Raw genomic sequence first — 21,266 nt, 5'->3', positions numbered from 1 at the left:
AAAACATGTAAATGTGAGTAGATCAATAGATACCACTCCAACAGGAAGGTAATGGTGCTCCATGCAGTCATGCCGGCCACATCACTTTGGAGTTGTCTATGGACAACACCGGCTTTTCGGCTTAGAAATTGAGATGAGCACCAACCCAAAGAGTCAGACATGACTAAACTTAATGTCAGGGGAAAACCTTTACCTTTACTATACTCTACCTTACTCTTACTATACTTTACCTTTACTATACTTTACCTTTACTATACTATACTATACTATACCTTTACCTTTACTATACTTTACTACTATACTTTACTATACTCTAACCAGACTTTGAAGTAACCCACCTGAGAGAGAGAAGGGAGATTCACTTAAGGTCAACCAGTGAGCTTTGTAGCAGAACTTGTTTGTTTTGGGTCCAGTCCAACACTGAAACCCATTGATTGCTAACTTGGTTTCCTCAGGGGTATTGGACTGAATCTCTTGCCCCCATTAAAATGAGTGGGACTTCTGGAAGCCAAAGTCCAATAACATCTGGAGACCTAACTTTAGAAATCACAGCTCTAACCTCTACCGCACACTGACTCTAATCCTTGTGTGTGGCATTTTAAAGCATCTTGTATTTCAGAACCTCATTCTTTCTGTGGTCCCTCATTCCGGTCTTTGCTGAAACATTTCCCATCTTGTGGAATAAATGATCATTTGATGTTTGCAGTTCTTTGGTCCGTGTGCAGAGGGCACTCTCTCCTCTACTTTCTCTTAGCCAAACCTCAGTTCTTTGACTCTTTCCTTCCCTTTTTTTGGATTGGGCGGAAAATGCAGTTAATGATTCTCCATGGCACTGAAAAACCTGGTGTATAGGGATCAATTGATTGTAGACGGCCAGTTCATTTTGCCTTAGGGATTCTGCCTGGAAATTGAGGTTATTCTCCTTTGCTATCTCCTTTCACAATCATCTCTGCAGAGGATATACAGATGCTATGTGCTGAGCCTATACGATATCCTGGAGACAAATTTTAAAAGGAAATAAGGAAACCAAATGTTTTAACAAGGAATGTGGCTCAGAGGCCAGTTGGCTACATCTCAGATATGTTGGAAAAAAAATCTGAATTTGAAAGACCCATGCATTTTTCTGAATTTGAAAGATCAAGAAAGATGAACTAAAGGACACTCTTCTGTGGGATAATTTCCAAAGCATTAACCCTGTTATTCTATTGCAACAGAACCAGCACAGTGCCACAACACATTGACTCATTTATTGTACTATGAGCTTTCACAGAATTAGAACTCATTTCATCTGATTTGCTGATGTTTGTCTTCAAGTCATTTCTCACTTATGATGACCCTCAAAATCCTAGTACAATGCTCAGACCATTACACCACACTAGCTCCCACTTCCTCTGATACTTGTAGCTTTATCCAGAATTTAAGCAATGCATGCAATAGAGATGGTTGGGCATGAGATCAAAGGCAGGTTTAGTGCAGAAAATACGGGTGGTGACAACTGCATTATTAACACTAGCTGTTCCTGAAACTAACACAAACTGGTACAAATCAAATCAATTAGTATCTGAAGAAAAATGAGAGACCCTGGTTCTGATCCCAGCCTCTAGCCCAGTGGTTCCCAACCTTTTTTTGACCAGGGACCACATTGACCAGGGACCACTCTCCAACATTAGTACCAAAAGGGTTACAAATCAGTTTTTGGTCAACTTTAGATTTGGTTTGGTTTGGTTATTTGGGATGCTGATTCAGAAAGCTGCATTGGACAGACCACATGAGCTCTAATTTCTGATACAGAACATATACCATCCAGTAGTAGCCATCTACTCGCCCCACAGGAAGCCATATTTAATCATCTAGAACTGATGTGGTTTATCCAATGCAATTTTCTGGATCAGCACCCCAAATAACCCCAGGAACAGGCCTAAAAATAAAGACACCGAGGCGCCCACACTTCCAGGCAGCACATGGAACAGCTCCATTCAGAGAAAGGGAGGAGGAGGAGAAGCAGCAGTCAGGAGGCTTGTCCTTGCGCCTTTCATAGGCAGCCAGCCTCTCCTCTCCTGACATCCCTGTTACCTCGGCACTATAAGAGAGTTTCATGAAACCAGTCGCTCTCATTGCAACGGTATAGTAGCGGTGAGGCCACGGACCATATTTTAGTTCTTGGGGACCACAGGTTGGGAATCACTGCTCTAACTTGACAATGTAGCATTCGAATGAATTGAAGACCACAACAGCTTGTACTACAATATGCTTGTCATCTTTAAGATGCCATGGGACTCTTTGTTTTTATTCTTTGTTGCTAGAATGCTGGTAGTTCTTTTACTGCTGTTGCTGCTTTTGTCAATCTAGTTACAAAAAAAGGAAAGTGATCATAATGTTATTATGTGTGAAATTGTTTTGGGGGAACGTGTTTCAAAGATAATGTGCAGTGCCAATCCTAAAAAGCTCTCTTTGCAAGCGGTAGTAGTTGGCAACTTTCATGCCAGTGATATGGAAAACCTATTATGGGTTTGGGTTTGAATTTTTATGCGTCTAAAGTCCTGAATCTAGTTAAAAAACATGGTTCCGCTTCTTGGTTTGAGCTGAGGCCAGCAGTCTCTTAGCCTGATCTACCTCATAAGGGTGTCGTGAGGAAGGAGAATTAAATATAGTCAGAAAAGACAAGCAGAGTAGCTGAGAAACAAGTGAAAAGATCAACAGAGATCCAGGCAGATATGAGCAAAACAAATCAACAAGTTTGAAAGCGTTTCAAAGGTACACCTTCAAGACAAAGCACCAGCCAATCTCTCCCACCAGGAATAGTGGGGCGATCTTTTCTAAAGTCACTGCTGGGTGCTGAGACAACACTGACAGCTGAACCGGGCTTGGTGAAGAAATTATTCCTAAAGGAGATAACATGAGATGTCTTTATTTAAGTGAAGAAAATCTGGATCTTTAGCAAGCAAACCTGGTGAGTGAGTCATTTCCAATTTCTGATGCTCTGCTTAAAAAAAAATAGAGGCAATCTAGGCAGGCTTCAACAGCTGTCAGCTACAGTTTTATTTTGTTTTGTAGCTAACACAGTTCAGATTCATCCCCCTGAAATCAAAGCACTGAACTCTAGCTAGACCAGGCATGGGCAAATTTCGGCCCTCCAGGTGTTTTGGGCTTCAGCTCCCACCATTCCTAAAAGCCTCAGGCTCCTTCCTTTCCCCCCTTAAGTTTGCATTGTTTGTGTTTCTTATATCCACTCGCTGCAGAAAGAAACTGTATTTTAGTGGGGTTTTTTCTCCTTTAACATTGCTCATTAGAGAACAGCCTTGAGAAAAGAAAGAGCTTTCATATTCTGAACTGATTGAAACTTTGAACATGGTAAATTGGAGCCTTTTTACCACGTAAGTGTTAGAGACCATTTTCTTAACCATGATACATGGGGCTGTCTTCATGTGTGTGTTCCGAAAAGAGTTGTATTGCTTGCGGGCACAACGATAGTCATTTCAGCTTGCAGGATCCATGATTTGAATGGTGACCACTTGAGAAACAATGCCTCCAACTTGCTTCTTTGTGAGTACAATTTTATTGCACGCTAGGTATACAATCTACCCAAGGAAGGTGCTTGGCACACTCTCTAGTTGGCACTGCCAAAGGAGGAAACAACATTTCTTCCTGTGGAGATAGGCACTGCAATTTGCCACTTCCCATTTTCTTTGGCAGGGTCTTTGCTGGAAGACAGCCATGGAAGCCAGTCGGGCAAACGCCACCCCACCCCTTGAGTCAATTCAGGAGAAGGATGGCTTTGCATTTTTAGCAAGGCACGGAAATGGAGAGGGGGGAAAACCCCTCTGTAATCTCAGGGGACACTTTTTACATACTTCAGTCCTTAACCGCTGACACAGAGCCTCCGTCTCCAGGGCAGCATGTCAGCATCCAAGATGGATCACACTTGTTCTCTCCTTCATCATCAAGGCTGTCACCTATCTTCATATATATCTCAGCATTACCTATCATGACCTTTTGTTATCCTGAGAAGCTGGGGAGGGAATTCCAACTAATCCATTTTACACTTGTAAGGTACTGCTTCTCAAACTGTTGGTTCTGACCCCAAACGGGCCTCTTTTAGCTCAATGTTTGGGCCCAAAAAATGTTTTGGACATCACTGGGTGACTGTTTGACATATTTACATGGAACATATTTACATTGGTTTACAGATGTTATGTTTAATTGTGTATTGTGTTTTAAAAGGGTCAATATTTCAGTTATTGCATCTCTGCACTCAGAAGTTGGTTGCCATGAAGAAGTGGGCAGGGCCAACTGCCGTTTTGTTGGAGAAGTGCAGGTTTTGTTTTTTTAAAACAAAACAAAACAGTTAGTCTGTGCCCTGATGAGGTACAGGGAAGACTGATCCTCAGTTGAAGGGATCAGGGAGGCTCAATTGCTTATTTTGAGTCAGTTTAAAATAAGTTTGGTGACTTATTTTAGATAGTCTGTGTCCTGATAAGGAACAGATAATCTGTGATTGTAATTCACAGGGTGACTGCAGTTTAAAAGCAGTAGAGAAAGAAGTGACATTTTAGGAAGTTTGAATCACCTCATTCTAGCTTTGCAACTGTTAACTAAAGTGCCTCTAAGAAGAAGAATTATTGTAACCACTAAGCTTTGTGCCCGAATAAACTTGTTATTGTTCTTTCAAACACCTCAGCCTCTGTCACATATATTACCATCAAGAGTAAATAAGAAAAGAAAGAAAAACAAAAGGTCTCTCTGAGTAGTTGGTGACTGCATCTTCCCATAGTGGTGTCAAGCATTAATAATTCCCTTTACGTTTGGTGACAGCATTATAAAGACTTTACAATTTGTGGCAGCATTTAATTAAACATTATTACATTGGTGGCAGCGGTTATAATATAATATATATAATTATAATATATATTTAATTAATAAAAACATCCTTCACAAGTGTTTATAACTTGTGCAGAAGATGCTTCAGCTGTACTTCGTAAAAAGGGAAATCATCTTGTGTTATCAGTAAATGTTTGATTTTTATACCTATTTTATGTGCCTATATACCTGTGGCCACAAAAATAGTTTTCAGACTGAAAGGGGTCACAAGTGGAAAAGTTTACAAAGCCCTGATCTAAGGCTTACTTTCTTACTTAGGCGATCTCTCATTGTCTGAGTATGATGGCCTTCCAAATATAGTTTCTCTGCGGTGGATACATAGGTGACTGTAGAGCCCTGTTCTCAACCCACATATTTTTCCGCAGTGAGGACACCGGTTTCCAGGTGGAAGGCATTCCTGGTCAGAGTTGGCTTGATGCACCTTCTGTTGGGAATCATCCTGGACTACTCAAGTCTAGATGTAGTTAGATAGATGATAGAGTTAGATTGAGGGAATCCTTTTCCTGTTTCCAAAGCATGCCTAGACAGGCTTTACTGTGTTTCACTCTACCCTGTTCATGTCACATCCCTTACTTTGAAGTTAGCAGAAATGTGACTCTCCAGGGACACTAACTTCCCATTGGTCAGAATGTCTTTTATGGCCCCAATAAACTGGATCATGAGGTTGGAACCATTTTGGTTCTTTCTTCTCCCTTTGTTCTTCTAGCTAACAAGAAGCATCCTGCCATCTCTCCTGGCAAGATGTAACTATTTAGATGTTTGTTATTTTTCCTTAGAAACCAGTCTAGAGTAGACTAGACAGCTCCCAAGCCTTTCTATCTACAATTGAATTCTTTTTACCTGAATAAATACTTTTTGAACTTTTATTGAGACTCTGCAATCGATTGCCATCCTAAGCTGAAAGGCTTCTCTTTGCTCACCCCGTGTAAGTAACTGTTGCATTTGAAAGCTTTTGCTTTTGCTACTCTGCTCATTTTGGTGGAATCTCCCCCAGAGAGGGTTAAATTGAGTCTAACCGCTCAGAGATTACCACAACAGAGTGTGGACAGTCCACGTTTCACAAGCATATAACAGGGTTGGGAGGACAATAGCTTTATTTACAAGCACCTTGGTATCCCTACAGATGTCCCGATCCTCAAACACTCTGTTTCATTCGGAAGAATGCTGCACTCGCACAGCTCAGGCGATGTTGTATTTCACTGTTTATAGATCAAGGCAATGGAGCCATGTCAATCGTTGTGGTCACACATTCAAACTCCTTCTAGAAATCCATGCCAAAATGTGCCTTTAGATAGCAGGGTGGTAGTGGTTTATCAGTTTTAGCTCTCTGCTGCTCAATAACTGGGATTCTGGACCTACGTTTCGCAATAGCTGTTTCCTGGCATTGTTGTACAGTGCTGGTGCCCTCACAAAGGAAGAACAGAGGAGGCTGAGAAATGTTGGCTCAGCCTTCGCAAGGAGTGTGAGTGTGAATGTTGGGGGGGGGGGGCGGGGCGGTATCATTGCCTGTCAAATAGAAGGGGATGAAAACAGTGGGAATTACATCTCCAGGCTTTCAGGAGACGATTGCAATCAAAGGAAAAGTGTGTCACGTTTGACAGTTTCCCTTTAAAATGGCTCAATTAAGGAAGAATCTGGAAAGATCTCTGGATGCCTCTCCTGTAATTAGAGATGTATTAACTCCCCCCTCCTCCTGGGAACATTAGGCTTGTCATCTTGAAGCCTGAAGGGCCAGCTGCAGTGGAGGGCATCCAATGGGTGCTTGACATGAGTGGGAGCTGTGGAGCCAGGGCTGTGAGACACTAACTTGTGTGGTTACTCTCAGGCCTATATTTTACACATAACATGACTCTTTTCTGGGGAAATAGGACGAGAGTTATTTATATTTCCAAAGACTGTATGTCCCAGCATTCCTTCCTAGCAGCTAGTCCAGAGAGGAGTAACACTGGAGGTAATCAATTACCCCTCCCAGGAGGTCAGTTAACCTCCTGCTACTCAGCCATGCCCTTGGTGTGTTTTTCCTACAGTCCCCCCAATGTTTGGGATTCAGCTAAGAGTTTCAGCAAGGGATGGGTATCTATAAAGCATTTCACTTTCTGCAAAGTCAGTTTTTTCCAAGATGTTTTATCCCCTAGTTTTATCCCCTAGGCCACTGGAGGCTCCTACTGTATGTGGTGGATGAGTCTCACATATCAATTTACTGGCAGTTTTCCTGTGGATCCCATCCTCTCCCCCAGTTGTTTTCTCTAGAATTCACATCCTTGTGTTGAGAGATTGCCTTCGGACTATGTCTGAGCTATTATCTTCAACACCCCCCCCCCCCAACCACCACCACCACCTCCACCTCCATCTTCATTGAAAGCAGTGATTCCCAACCTTTGGGCCTCCAGGTCGGACTTCAACTCCCAGAAATCCCAGCCAGCTTGCCAACTGTTAGGAACCGTGGGAGCTGAAGTCCAAAACACTTGGAGGCCCAAAAGTTGGGAACCACTGATTTAAAGCCATTTTCACCAGATTGGCTATATTATTCTTCCCATCTATAGCCAGTTGTCCTTAGACACAGTGAAGACATTGTCCCAGAAGCCAAACTCCTCCTGTCTGCACAACTACACAAGCAGTAATTTGTTTTTTTATATCTATCTGTCCCTGTGCAGTCCTCTATCCTTTTTCCTTCACTAGAAAACTACTTTGATTTCCTGCTCTACTGTCTCCAAAAATACTATATCTCAAAAGGCTGATATTAAGGGATTATAGAAGCTGTGGTCCAGTGTTTTGTCGATTCTAGCTGCAGAAGCAATCTCTAGAATTTCTTTTCCACCATCGCCTAACCTTTTAAGTAGATTCACTGGACATTAAAGCCAGGCTCCTGCACATATAGCAGGGGATTTTCCACCAAGTTATGATTACTTCCATCTATGTCTGGAGAAATTTCTCAGTTCTAATGGCTATTTGACAGTGGAACAGACTGCTTCAGGAGGTGGCCGGCTCTCACTGGTTGGAGGTTTTTAAGCAAAGGCTGGGCAAACATCTGTCAGGGATGTTTCAGCTTCATCTTGAACTATATATCCTACATTGAGTCACGGGTTGGGTTGGAGCGGCAAATTACCCCCTTATCTGCAGTAGGACAGTAATACCAGCATATTATTAAAATTGGTATAACCAGGGAACCGTTGTTTGCTACTGGGACCACCTGGGAGGCTACACACATTGTCAGAAATGCCTCCTCAGTGTAAATGACCAGACTTACATTTCTGGTTTTGGAAAATATATATTTTAAATGTTAAACAATGCAAACAGACAATGCAACTTATTTTAAAGATACGGGTGTTGTGGGTTGTTGTATTCCTCCAGATGGTTTCCAGTTTAAGGTGATCCTAAAAAGACTCTGTTATGGGATTTTCTTAATAAACTTGGTTCAGAGGAGATTTGCCATTGCCTTTCTCAGAGGCTGAGAGATTACAACTAGCTCCAAGTAATCCAGTGGGTTTCCATAGCCAAATGGGAATTTCAGCCTTGGTTTCTCAGAATCCTGGTCCAACATGTAAACCACTAAACTAAACTTGCTCTCTCTCCTGGATCCTTTTAAGGGAGATAATGTACTGTTTGTTTGGTACCAAATAGATCATTTGGGCAGTCTAGATGTGGTCAAATGCTAAAAAAAAATCAGCCTTTGATCTAGAATCATAGAGAAGTGTTAGGCCTTTTCTATTTCCAAGATTCTATATATTGTGCTATTTTTCTCCACCAAACATTTATCACTACAGGCAAAGGTATCGTGTTCAATTAATTATAGGGTATTAGCGATGGTGGCGCAATGGGTTAAACCCTTGTGCCAGCAGGATTGCTGACCTAAAGGTTGGGTTGCTGACCTGAAGGTTGCCGGTTCGAATCTGAGAGATGGGGCGAGCTCCCATCTGTTAGTTCTAGCTTGCGGGAACATGAAAGAAGCCTCCCAGCAGGATGGTAATATATCTGGACATCCCCTGGGCAACATGTCTATAGATAGCCAATTCTCTCACACCAGAAGTGACTATGTAGTATGTTCTCAAGTCATTTCTGCTACGAAAAAAATTATAGGGTTACATACAAAGCCATTCCAAAGAATTCAAAAAAGACTTTGGCACTGAATATCCACACTGGATCCAGTCCCTGTTGTAGCTCAACCAAATGATGAAGAGACATTTACGGTATTGCGCTAAGTCCAGAGTGTGATCCTTGATGGCATGTTCAGACAACAGTTGGATTCCAGGGACAATGAACAAAAAACTTTCCAGGTTGAAGCAGAATTCCCTCAAAGTGGCTGTGTGAATTGGTGCGGCTTCCAGAGGCTCAGGTTACACAAGAAGGTTTAAATCAAGTCGCACAAAGAGCTGAGCTGAAAAGTCCAGTATGGGTTTCCAGGCATCCAAAACAAGCCAAATGCTGACATCATCCTGCAGCAAGTGGCGAGAGTAAGGGGAAAGGGATATTAATTGACTTGTATTTCTGTACAGAAAGGGAAGGAGAATAGAAAACAGAGCATGAGAAATGAAGCTAAGAGATGGGATTATGATCTTCTGAGTGTAACTGTTTCAAGTCCCATAATTAGAATGTCAGAATTTGATGGCTAAGATTTACACAGGGTCACACAGGGAAGAAATAGTATCCCAGCAATGTGCTATTTTAACAAAATGAGCTAAGGCAGTGATATATTTTGATTAGGAAGATGGTGCAGGATCATTGGATGCTTGGAACTAAGAACCAAATGATATGTAGGCTCATCCTTGGACCCTACAGATTGGCAGTGAGCAATGAGGGCAAAATTTTCCTAAACAGTTAAGTGAAGATTTCAGAAATCACTTGATGCTTGTTCTCACAAGTGTCTTTAATTAGCTAGAAATGGGCCAAATATGCAGCATGAAAGGATTTGAAATAAAAAGATGAGGCTAGGCTTCAAATACAGAAAATCCACCTAGAGGAGAAGCCTTCCAGAAGTGTTTTAGAAAATTGATTTATGACTAATGCCACATGTTATCCAGTATGGAATTATGTGGGCAGGACCGGGATTCATACAGGCATATGACCTGCAGTTTCCCATTGCATGGAACAGCAGGCAAGCGGGAAGGAAGGGAGGAAGTGAAGGCAAGGAAGCCAAACAATAATTGTTGCCCGGTGGTTCACTCATAGCAGAATAAGGGAGGGTCTGTAAACATCCCATCTTGAATGCACTTTTATGTTGCTTGGTCGTGGGTGCTAAGTTTCATCTAGGAAATATCAGACAATATGGTAGCATGGCTTAAATTGCCACATATTGAAGTCAGAAAAAGTCATTATCATATGAAGAGCTATGGTGACGGCATATGGCCATGATGTAGCGGTAACTGTTGAAGCCCCAATACTCACCCCGACACTCCCTAAGAATCAGCCAGATGTGTTTGCCTTTTAGAGCCTCCTGCAGGAGAGATAAAGTGGTATATATATAAAATAATAATAATAATAATAATAACAACAATAACAATAACAACAACAACAACCACCCCAGGAGCAAGCCATCAGAACAAATGCAATCAAGGCCAAGATCGAAAAATTAACTGATGACCCAAAATGCAGACTGTGCAAGGAAGCTGACGAAACCATTGATCATATCCTTAGCTGCTGTAAGAAAATTGCACAGACAGACTACAAACAGAGGCACAACTATTTGGCCCAAATGATTCATTGGAACTTATGCCTCAAGTACCACCTCCCAGCAGCAAAGAACTGGTGGGATCACAAACCTGCAAAAGTATTGGAAAATGAGCACGCAAAGATACTGTGGGACTTCCAAATACAGACTGACAAAGTTCTGGAACACAACACACCAGACATCACAGTTGTGGAAAAGAAAAAGGTTTGGATCATTGATGTCGCCATCCCAGGTGACAGTCGCATTGATGAAAAACAACAGGAAAAACTCAGCCGCTATCAGGACCTCAAGATTGAACTTCAAAGACTCTGGCAGAAACCAGTGCAGGTGGTCCCAGTGGTGATCGGCACACTGGGTGCCGTGCCAAAAGATCTCAGCCAGCATTTGGAAACAATAGATATTGACAAAATTACAATCTGCCAACTGCAAAAGGCCACCCTACTGGGATCTGCACGCATCATCTGAAAATACATCACACAGTCCTAGACACTTGGGAAGTGTTCAACTTGTGATTTTGTGATACGAAATCCAGCATATCTATCTTGTTTGCTGTGACATAATAAAATAATAATAATAATAATAATAATAATAATAATAATAATAATAATAATAATAATAATAATAGGAAACCAGTTCTAGCAGTTCTTGTCACCTCTCAGATAACTTATTGAAGGTAAATGCTGTTCAATAGTGGAATATGTTGCCTTGGAGTGTGGTGATGTCTCCTTCTCTGGAAGTTTTTAAGCAGAGACTGGATGGCCCATGAGGTCTCTTCCAACTCTACTATTCTATGATTCTATGATCTGTAAGGGTGCTTTGATTGTGTGTTCACAACCCCTGGCAGAATGGGGTTGGATTAGATGACCTTTAGAGTCTCTTCCAACTCTATGATTCAATGAAAAATGCGGCATTCAGCCCCAGTGCAGCCCATCATGAAGTCAGTCTCTTGACATTTGGAAGGCAGTTCCCTCTCATCCACACACAGTCAGTTCAGATGCGAAGGGAGAATGGATTTATTTAGCATGTCAGGAGCTAATTGAGACTACAGTTATAATGTATAAAAAACCACAAAGAAAGTTAAAAATTTGGCATTATACTGAACGTTCTTTGATCAGAACCTGGCCACTTGGAGTGCCTCTGGTGTCGCTGTAAGAAGGTCCTCCATAGTGCATGTGGCAGGGCTCACGCTGCATTGTAATAGGTGGTCTGTGGTTTGCTCTTCTCCACACTTGCATGCCATGGACTCCACTTTGAAGCCCCATTTCTTACGGTTAGCTCTGCATCTTATGGTCTCAGACTACAGTCTGTTCAGAGCCTCCCAAGTCGCCCAGTCTTCTGTGTGCCCAGGAGACAGCTTCTCATCCGGTCTCAGCCACTGATTGAGGTTCCGGGTTTTAGCCTGCCACTTTTGGACTGTCACTTGCTGAGGTATTCCTGCGAGTATCTTTGTAGATCTTAGGAAGCTGTTTCTTGATTTAAGGCATTGGCGTGCTGGCTGATATCTGAACAGTGGATGGGCTGGAGATGTCAATGCCTTGGTCCTTTCATTACAGGCTGCTACTTCCCGACGGATGTTAGATGGTACCATACTGGCGAAACAGTATAATTTCTCCAGTGGTGTAGAACGTAGACATTCAATGATGATGCGGTACTGTACATTAAGAGCCACATCCACTGTTTTAACGTGGTGAGATGTATTCCACACTGGGCATGCATATTCAGCAGCAGAGGAACAAAATGCAAGGGCAGGTGTCTTCACTGTGTCTGGTTGTAATTCCCAGGTTGTGCCAGTCAGTTTTCATATTATATTATTTCTAGCACCCACTTTTTGCTTGATAGTCAAACAGTGCTTCTTATAAGTCAGAGCACGGTTCAGAGTAACTCCCAGAATGGATGGAAATGCTCTTTTGCTTTCTTCCTTCTTTTTAAGAAATATCTCAGGTGAGCCTTGCTCAGTTGCCATCAATACCAAGGTCAATTGCACGGAAAGGTGGGATCACCTCCATTCCCTCCTGCCTGACACTTCTCAAAAGCAAGCTCCTTATTTTCATTCAGGTGGGGCTTCAAATAAGCCAGGCCAGCTCCGTTTAATTCTGAAATTACTCCTCCTTGTACCTTGAGGCTTGTGGCCAATGTTACTTTAGCAACAGATTTGCATTTGTATCACTTTCTTGGCTTAACATTAATGAGCATTAATTCTGTGAAAGTTTCTACGATTGCTGGATACTTAATTATTTGGCCAAAAGCTTCTGCAGAGAGAGCCCTTGTACTATATTTTTAAAAAGTCAATTTCCATCTTGATCTATTTTAGTCCTTTTTAGAAGAAAAGGGGAAAAAAGAAGCCAGACTGATCCCTGAAGCACCCATGGCCTGCGACTCGGTGGCAGAATAAGAAGAATGGGTGAATAATCTGTCTTATTTCTTTAGCTGACAACCATCAAGTCTATTTTTATGTTCAAGTCTGTCGACATTACAACAGATTTCATCTTTGCCTCTGTTCAGCAACAGCTTTTCTATTCCTTTCTATCACACTTGTGCTTCATTTGAAAGAAAGGAAAAGGAAAAAGGGATGGAGGGGGAGAATTTGGGCAGTTATTTTCAGAAATGAAGAAATTGAGTATTTATCACCAGGCTGCAATCTAAGTCTGCATTAGAGACAGTTACGGAAAGGTACATGAAAGATGGATGCATCACTTGGCAGGAGAGAGGGCAAAGCCTGCTGGGCTTTTTCTAAGAGGTTAAAGGCCACATGAGATGTGGTGACATGTTTAAAAAGTGATAGTATTGGTTAAAAGAAAATCAATGGAGGGTAAACCTCCCCCCTTCATCCTGAGAGATGGTATCAGCCCCAATGCTGCTGACCTCAGCTTAGCACAGGCTTGAATTGACCAAGGCAAGATGGGAGAGAGATGTAGACACTGGACATAGGAGGGTCTGAACTGAAAGAAAAAGAAAGAGAAAGAGAATGAGAGAGGGGGGATTTGTGTTTGGGAGCAGTAACTTTAAAGTTTACTTAATTATGTATTGTGTCAGAAGTGAAATGAGGATACAGTTATAATGTATTTTTTTTTCGTGTCAGAAGCAACCAGAGTTGCTTCTGGAGTGAGAGAATTGGCTGTCTGCAAGGATGTTGCCCAGGGGACGCCCGGATGTTTTTATGTTTTACCCTCCTTGTGGGAGGCTTCTCTCATGTCCCCGCATGGAGCTGGAGCTGACAGAGGGAGCTCATCCGCACTCTCTCTGGGTGGGATTCGAACCTGGCAGCCTTCAGGTCAGCATCCCAACCTTCAAGTCATGAGGCTTTTATCCCCTAGGCCACCGGGGCTCCACATATAATGTATTTAAAAACACAAAGTTAAAAACTTGACATTATACTAAATTTCCTTTCACCAGAAACTAGCCATTTGAAGTGCCTCTGGTGTTGCTGTGAGAAAGTCCTCCATTGTGTATGTGGCAGGGCTCAGGCTGCATTGTAATAAGTGGTCTGTGGTTTGCTCTTGTCCACAATCGCATGTCGTGGATTCATTTGTGGCCCCATTTCTTAAGATTGGCTCTGCATCACGTGGTGCCAGAGCGCAGTCAGTTCAGTGCCTTCCAAGTCACCCAGTCTTCTGTGTGTCCAGAAGGGAGTTTCTCACCTGGTATCAGCCACTGATTGAGTGTCCGGGTTTTAACCTGCCACTTTTGGGCTCTTGCTTGCTGAGGTGTTCCTGCGATTATCTCTGTAGACCTTAGAACAGGGGTCCCCAAACTAAGGCCCGGGGGCCAGATGCGGCCCATCAAAGCTATTTATCCGCCCCCCACGGCACAAGGGCAGAAGGGGGTTGGGCTAAATGACCCAAGGGGTCTCTTCTTCTCTTACAATTATTATTATTATTATTATTATTATTATTATTATTATTATTATTATTATTATTATTAAACATTGAGGCTGGGTGGCCATCTGTCAGGGATGCTTTGCCTATGCTTTTGGTGCACAAAGGCAGAAGGAGTTGGATTAAATGGCCCAAGGGGTCTCTTCCAACCCTCATTATTATTATTATTATTATTATTATTATTATTATTATTATTAACATTGAGGCTAGGTGGCCATCTGTCAGGGGTGCTTTGCTTGTGCTTTTGGCGTACAAAGGCAGAAGGGGATTGGACTCAATGGCCCAAAGGGTCTCTTCCAACCCTCTTTATTATTGTTGTTGTTGTTGTTGTTAATTATTATTGCTCAGTGGCCAACTATAGTTTGGCCCTCCAACGGTCCGAAGGATCGTGAACCGGCCTCCTGTTTAAAAAGTTTGGGGACCCCTGCCTTAGAAAGCTATTTTTTGATTTAAGGCATTGCCATGCTGGCTGATATCCAAACAGAAGTTAGGCCAGAGATGTCAATGCCTTGGTCCTTTTATTACTGGGTGCTACTTTCCAACGGATGTCAGGTGGTGCAATACCGGCTAAACAGTATAATTTCTAAGTTTAGCCTGAACATTAGCAATAACTTCCTCACTGTCAGAGCTGTTCAGCAGTGGGACTCTCTGCCCCAGAGTGTGGTGGAGACTCCTTCTTTGGAGGTTTTTAAGCAGAGACTGGATGGCCATCTGTCAGGCCTGCTTTGAATGTGATTTTTCTGCTTCTTGGCAGGGGGTTGAACTGGATGGCCCATGAGGTCTCTTCCAACTCTATGATTCTATAATTTTATGTTTCTCCAGTGGTATAGGGCATCGACATCCTGTGATAATGTGGCATGTCTCATGAAGAGCCACATCCTCTGTTTTCATGTGTTGAGATGTATTCCACACTGGGCATGTGTATTCAGAATCAGAGTAGCAAACCACAAAGGCGGATGTCTTCTCTGTATCTGGTTGAAATCCCCAGATTGTGCCAGTCAGATTTCGAATGACATTATTTCTTGTACCTGTTTTTTGCTTGATATTCAAGCAGTGCTTCTTATAAGTCAGAGGACGGTTCAGAGTAACTCCCAGGTATTTGGGTGTGCTGCAATGCTCCAGTGGGATTCCTTCTCAGATAATCCTCAGGGCTCTAGATGCTTGTCTGTTCTTAAGATGAAAAGCACATGTCTGTGTTTTAGATGGATTAGGAATCAGCTGGTTTTCACTTTAATAGGCAGTAAGAGCACCTAAAGCTTTAGATTTCCCTGGACTAGGCTCTCTGTTCAACCATTTCAAAGCTCTCTGCTTGAGCGGTGATGGCACGATCACCTGCATAGATGAAACTCTCTGTCCCTTCTGGCAGTGGCTGGTCATTTGTGTAAATGTTAAATGTTGATGGAGCAAGCACACTCCCATGAGGCAGGCCATTCTTCTATTTTCACCATCTGCTTAAAAGTGGGTGATTAAGAACTTTAAAGTGAGTGATGAAGACATTAAAATAAAAGTAGAAACAGTTTCTGGGTCAAGTACAAAGTGTTAATTATTACCTGTAAACCCTAACATGCTTTAAGTTCTTCGGGATCAGCTTTTGCTCCTGGGTCTGGTCTCAGGGTACAAATGTACATCTCAAAGTTGCCCATCCTGCCTATAACAAGCAATTTGTGGGCATGTGCATAAGTGTGCACAGAAACAAATCTGGAGCTCTTTCACACTAGACAATTATAGTAGCATCATTCCACTTTAACTGCCATGGCTTCATCCTATGGAATCCTGGGGTTCTAGTTAAGCAAAGGATATTGAGCATTCTCAGTGAATGAGATTTAATGCCTTCCTCAACTACAAATCCCAGATGCACAGAGCTCCACTAGGATACTCCACAGCACAGTGTGAAAGGCCTTTGCCCAAACAGAAGCATTCGGGAGTGAATTTAGTGGGGCTTTCTTCTGAAGCAATGCATGGAGTTGCATTGTTAGAATGTATATTGTAAAGCTTCTGGGACTGCAGAACCAATTACCTCCTTAATTTTCTTCTTTTCTATTAGCACACCCAATCAAGTCAGCTAAATTGGAAGGTAGACTTTTTTTGTATCCTTTCAATGCATACTTATGGGATTAGTGCCGCCAGCCCAAGCCAAACAAGGAAAGGATGACGGTTTTGCAAAAGTCCGGCCATCCTTTGCATCTCCTTGTTCCTCTTCTTCCACTATTCCTTTAGAGGACGGTTGCAGAACATCCTCCCAGAGGGACGAGTTACCTGGATTCTGATGTCGGTTTGGAATGAGTCCGCAGTGAATACTAATGCATGATATTACCTTCAGATCAAACACCCATTCTAGTCTGGAGAATTTTTCTCTCCTTTCAGGAAAGTCACAAGCCAATGTAAATGTGGTCTCCCCACTTTTTTTCCAGTCATGAAACCTGACAGTTTAGCCTGTAAGTGTGCATGTGCATCTCCATGATGCGATTCTGCCACATTCATAATCAGTTAAAAATAGTAGTGTATGTGTTCGTGTTATACCGTTTATTGATATGCAAATGTCAAGTGTGACAGGGGAGAAGGCAGCTGGCAGGGCTTTTTAATTACCTAGGTGGGGAAGGGGGTGGGCCCCTGGTCCTGCCCTTAATGAGTTGTGACAGAAGTTAGCAGATGACACTCAGCAGCTCATTAGCTGTTTCCAGGGCTTGTGCCGCTTCCATCAGGCTCACCCAGCTAGCAGCTAGCAGGGCAGGGCATGGACTAGTGACCTATGTATCATTGCACCTATGTTTCTAGTGGCTTCTGAACACAAGGTCAATTAGGGTCAAGCTTGGAAAAGATATATGTGTGTGTGTGTGTATTTGATGGGGAAGTTCTGGTTCCATCTTCTACTGTTAAAAGCCTTGGTGTTGTGTTGGACTCATCGCTGACAATGGAGGCCCAGATCACTGCCATAAGTAAGCAGGCCTTTTTTAAATCTTCGCCAGGCAAGGAAATTGGCATCCTACTTTTCGACAGAAGCATTGGCAACGGTAATCCATGCAACAGTCACCACTAGGTTGGATTATTGTAACGCTTTATATGCCAGCCTTCCGAAGACAAAAACCCAGAAGATCCGAATGGTCCAAAATGCGGCGGCCAGGCTGCTAGCCGGATCATCTATAAGATCCCATATTACACCGATTCTGAAACAACTGCATTGGCTACCAATAGAACATCGGATCTCTTACAAGATACTGATCCTGACATTTAAAGCTTGAAATGGCCAAGGACCATTATCTCTTAGGGACCGCCTCATTCCTTTTATTCATCAGTGGTCACCTCAATCCTCCCAGGAAAATCTCCTATACATACTGGGCCCTAGGGAGGTACAGCTGGAAGCTACAAGGCATAGAGCCTTTTCGATCTATGCTCCAATTCTGTGGAACTCATTGCCTCCATATGTTAGAGCAATGTCGGAGTTGCGACCTTTTGGAAAAGCGCTCAAGACTTGGCTGTTTGGTTGTGCATTTAAGTAAATCAGATCTAATTTGCCAAGTAGTCACTGTTGAATGTTTTTATGTAGAATGTTTTTATATTGTGGAATGATATTTTAAATTGTAAGTCGCTCGGAGCACTCTGGTGGAGAGCGACTAATTAAGAAATAAAGTGAAGTGAAGTATTTCACCAGGTCTGCATTTTCTTTGGACAACTTGTGGCTGTCCAGATGTACTTGGGACCCATCATAGCCACCATAGCTAGTGGTGAGGGATCACAGGATTTGCAGCTTTTCCTGCAGGGTTGTAGACTCATGGGGTTGGCAAATACCACAAGGATAATCCAGTCCAACTCCATCAAAGCACTCATGACAGAAGCCATCCTGCCTTTGCTAAAAAAAACCTTCAGAGAAGGAGACCCCATTATCTATATTGTGTATGTGTATGTGTGTACATATTGTTGGGAATGGACGAGCTGGTAAGCTCTAATCACCCTCTTTATGAGGTAAATTCCCATTAAAATAGCAGAGTAAAAATTGCAGCAGCGGTGAGACTTACGCGGTGTGAGTTTTGGAAAGCCTCTGTGTCATCAGGAAGGCAAAGGGATGCAAAGTTAGCTTTAAAGTTTAAAAGCATTTATTGAGGTAAAAAGAAATCCATTGATGGATAGAAAAGGTTTGGAGCTAACTATCTAATCTATCCTGTTCTAATACACATAGACAGATTAAATAACAAAGTTCTAATAGCTACATCTTGGCTAATAGAGGACAGAGGTGCGTCCTCTCTGGAACAAAGCAGGAAACTGGAATGGTGACCAAGCCTCGTGGGTCACTTCTTCTCTATGGCCATAAACATTCCAAAGGCCAAATTGGGGAAGTTACGTCAAAGCCCTAGGAGAGATCACATTTCTAGAAACATCAAAGGGTGGGCTGACCTAAATAGGACGGGAAGCAGGAAACAATGGTGAAGCCTATCTAGGCATTCTTTGGAAACGGGGAAAGGATTCCCTCAATCTAACTCTATCATCTATCTGACTACATTTAGACTTGAGTAGTCCAGGGTGATTCCCAACACACACATATATGTTATACACACATAAAGTGTGTGTGTAGTTTTGTTCTATTATGTGGGTGGAAGCCAAAAGGGTGCTATAAAGAGAAGGATAGTCCATTTTATGGACCTTTTACCCATTTTGTATCTTTCCCTTCAGGCGTGACTGACGGGGTACAAGAGACAGGGCCTTCTCAGTGGTGGCCCCTCGGCTGCGGAATTCCCTCCCCAGGAATATTAGATCAGTCCCCTCCCTCCTGACCTTCTGTAACATAATGAAAACATAGCTTTACGATCAAGCCTTTGGAGAACTATTGAAAGAGATAGATATGGAATTATGTGCAATGGCTGTTGGAATGGCCTGGATGACGATTGTGTATAGCATGGTTAATAACGGAAGTATTGTTTTAATTGTTTTTTAAAAAAATGTTTTAACGTATTTCATAATTCTATTTTTTTAATTATTTTATTTTATTGGGCACCGCAATTGAAGGGAGATGTTGACAAGATGGAATGTGTCCAGGAGAGGGCGACTAAAACAATCAAGGGTCTGGAGAACAAGCCCTATGAGGGGTGGCTTAAAGAACTGGGCACATTTAGCCTGCAGAAGAGAAGGCTGAGAGGAGACATGATGGCCATGTATAAATATGTAAGGCAGGGGTTCCCAAACTAAGGCCCGGGGGCCGGATGCGGCCCTCCAAGGTCATTTACCTGGCCCCCGCCCTCATTTATAATATAATATTTTTATATCCGTTTTAATAATACAAGATATTGTATATACATATGATATTGATAATAATATTATCATTTTATACAATATAATACTAATAATAATACCATATAATATTAATTATATGTTATATATTACATATAATATTACAGTATCTATATATATAAAAGAGTGATGGAATCCTGGCGACCCACAAAACAACAAAACTAAACACCCCCCAACCTCGAAAATTGACAGCACAACCCCTCATCCATGCCTCTAGGTTGATACAACAAAAAAGAAAAGAAAAATAAAGTCCTATTTAGAGGGAGATGAATAATTGTTTTTGTCCAATTGCTGCCAGTTAGAAGGCTAAGCTCCGCCCACTTGGTCTCCTAGCAACCCACTCAGCCCAGGGGACAGGCAAAGTTAGGCCTCACTTAGGCCTCTTCCAAACTGCCTATAAAATACAGACACCACCAGACAATGCCACAGCAACGCGTGGCCGGGCACAGCTAGTAGTGATATAGTTCAATATAGTAATATATAATGCTAATATTGTGCTAATAATATAATATACTATATGTACATACAGCTGCTCTGAGTTCCCTTCGGGGTGATTAGGGTGGGATATAAATGTAGTAAATAAATGTAGTAAATGAATAAATAAATAATTTTGGACTTAAGCTCGCCCAAAGTCTGAAATGACTTGAAGACACACAACAACAACAATCCTAATTAACTTGACTATCTCATTGGCCAGAAGCAGGCCCACACTTCCTATTGAAATCCTGATAGGTTTATGTTGGTTAAAATTATTTTCATTTTTAAATATTGTATTGTTCTTTCATTGTTATTGTCGTTGTTTTGCACTGCAAATAAGATATATGCAGTGTGCATAAGAATTTGTTCAGGGTTTTTTCCCCAAATGATAATTTGGCCCCTCAAGGATTGTGGACCAGCCCTCTGCTTTAAAAGTTTGAGGACCCCTGATGTAAGGGGAAGTCATAGAGAGGAGGGAACAAGGTTGTTTTCTGCTGCCCTGGAGATTAGGACACGGAACAATGGCTTCAAATTACAGGAAAGGAGATTCCACCTGAACATTAAGAAGAACGTCCTCACGGTGAGGGCTGTTCGGCAGTGGAACTCTCTGCCCCGAAGTGTGGCAGAGGCTCCTTCTTTGGAGGCTTTTAAAGAGAGGCTGGATGGCCATCTGTCTGAGGTGCTTTGAATGTGATTTTCCTGCTTCTTGGCAGGGGGTGAGACTGGACGATCCATGAGGTCTCTTCCAACTCTATGATTCTATGTATTGTACAGTAGAGTCTCACTTATCCAACGCATTTTTGTAGTCAATGTTTTCAATGCATTGTGATATTTTGGTGCTAAATTCGTAAATATAGTAATTACAACATAGCATTACTGTGCATTGAACTACTTTTTCTGTCAAATTTGTTGTATAACATGATGTTTTGGTGCTTAATTTGTAAAATCATAACCTAATTTGATGTTTAATAGGCTTTTCCTTAACCCCTCCTTATTATCCAAGATATTCGCTTATCCAAGCTTCTGCCGGCCCGTTTATGTTGGATAAGTGAGACTCTACTGTATATTGTTTTGAGGCATCAAATAGCTTC

The 21,266-nt window shown here is 42.1% G+C and overlaps 1 protein-coding gene across 2 annotated transcripts in view; it reads left to right on the top strand.

The window, feature by feature from the left end:
- Window positions 1–21,266, top strand: part of robo3 (roundabout guidance receptor 3) — a 232,753-nt gene that overhangs the window by 66,289 nt on the left and 145,198 nt on the right. The window lies entirely within an intron of this gene.

Source organism: Anolis carolinensis, unplaced genomic scaffold (assembly GCF_035594765.1).
Source record: "Anolis carolinensis isolate JA03-04 unplaced genomic scaffold, rAnoCar3.1.pri scaffold_8, whole genome shotgun sequence".
Classification (NCBI taxonomy): domain Eukaryota; kingdom Metazoa; phylum Chordata; class Lepidosauria; order Squamata; family Dactyloidae; genus Anolis; species Anolis carolinensis.
This window is presented reverse-complemented; position numbering and strand designations above follow the sequence as displayed.